This window comes from Canis lupus, chromosome 1, assembly GCF_011100685.1.
Source record: "Canis lupus familiaris isolate Mischka breed German Shepherd chromosome 1, alternate assembly UU_Cfam_GSD_1.0, whole genome shotgun sequence".
NCBI lineage: Eukaryota > Metazoa > Chordata > Mammalia > Carnivora > Canidae > Canis > Canis lupus.
The window spans coordinates 106,609,066-106,610,996 of NC_049222.1; the positions used below are offsets into that span (position 1 = coordinate 106,609,066).

Below are 1,931 nucleotides of genomic sequence, written 5' to 3' on the forward strand. Positions count from 1 at the left end.
CAGAGATCAAGGGTTTCCTGAAATCCTACCATGAAGGGAGGTTTGCCTCCTTTTGTGTGAGAACCCACTGGATCCAGAGTCCTCTAAACCATCCTAATCCCTGTTCTCAATCTTAATCAAAACCAGACCCAAATAAATAAATAAATAAATAAATAAATAATAAATAAATAAATAAATAAATAAATAAATAAATAAATAAATAAATACCAGACCCAACCGAGTACGTTCCTGTCTCTGTGCTCGGACCTTGTTGCCCCAGCCTCTGGACACATCCCATCCTTCCAGCCTGTGAATAGCAGTATAGGAAAAAATCTCATCTCACTTTCTGCCCAATACACACCTTTGAGGGAAGCAAAATGAATTAAAATAAATTTTAACAATGAGGGAAATCGTGCACATCCAGGCCGGTCAGTGTGGTAACCAGATCGGTGCCAAGTTCTGGGAGGTCATCAGCAATGAAAATGAACACGGCATCGATCCCACTGGAACCTACCACGGTTACAGCAACCTGCAGCTGGATCACATCTCCATGTACTACAATGAAGCTACAGGTGGCAAATACATACCTCGTGCTATCTTGGTGGATCTAGAACCCGGGACCCTGGACTCTGTTCGCTCAGGTCCTTTTGGGCAGATATTCAGACCAGACAACCTTGTTTGGGGCAGTCTGGGGCTGGCAACAACTGGGCCAAGGGCCACTACACAGAGGGGGCTGAGCTAGTGAACTCAGTCCTGGATGTGGTGTGGAAGGAAGCTGAGAGCTGTGACTGCCCGCAGGGCTTCCAGCTGACCCACTCACTGGGCGGGGGCATGGGCTCCAGCATGGACACGCTGCTCATCAGCAAGATCCGAAAAGAGTACCCTGACCGCATCATGAACACCTTCAGTGGGGTTCCCTCTCCCAAAGTGTCTGACATGGTGGTCGAGCCCTACAATGCCACCCATTCTGTCCATCAGTTGGTAGAGAACACAGATGAGACCTATTGCATCTGTACGACAGATGTTTCCGCACCCTCAAGCTGACCACGCCAACCTACAGGGACCTCAACCACCTTGTTTCAGCCACCATAATCGGTGTCACCACCTGCCTCCGCTTCCCTGATCAGCTCAATGCTGACCTCCGCGAGCTGGCAGTCAACATGGTGCCCTTCCCGTGTCTCCACTTCTTCATGCCTGGCTTTGCACCTCTGACCAGCAGTGGAAGCCAGCAGTATCGGGCCCTCACTGTGCCTGAACTCACCCAGCAGGTCTTTGATGCCAAGAACATGATGGCTGCCTGTGACCCCCGCCATGGCCATTACCTCACTGTGGTTTCTGTCTTCCGTGGGCGGATGTCCATAAAGGAGGTAGACTAGCAGATGCTCAACGTGCAAAACAAGAATAGTAGCTACTAGAAAAAAAAAAAAAGAAGAATAGCTACTTCATGGAATGGATCCCCAATAATGTCAATATCTCTGCCCTGTGGCCTCAAGATGGCAGTCACCTTCATTGGAAATAGCACGTCCATCCAGGAGCTCTTCAAGCGCATCTCAGAGCAGTTCACAGTCATGTTCCGGCGCAAGGCCTTCCTCCACTGGTACACAGGTGAAGGCACGGACGAGATGGAGTTCACCGAAGCTGAAAGCAACATGAACGACCTTGTCTCTGAGTATCAGCAGTACCAGGATGTCACCACAGAAGAAGAGGATTTCAGTGAGGAGGCCGAAGAGGAGGCTTAAGGCAGAGCACCATCACCTCAGGCTTCTCCATTTCCTCTTCCTCAGCTGCCCCTGTCCTCTCCCTCAGAATTCGCATTCTCTGCCTGTCTTGGGTTTTTTTTTTTCCCTTTTTTTGGAGGAGGGGCTCCTAGAACAACAGTGCCTGGCACATAATAGATGCTCAATAAATATTTATCATTTGTTGAAAAAAAAAAGACCCAACCAAACGAAAAC

General features: G+C 48.9%; 1 pseudogene; it reads left to right on the forward strand.

The window, feature by feature from the left end:
• The first annotated feature begins 310 nt into the window (after window positions 1-310).
• On the forward strand, window positions 311-1,718 carry LOC484355 (annotated as a pseudogene).
• The last annotated feature ends 213 nt before the right edge of the window (window positions 1,719-1,931 follow it).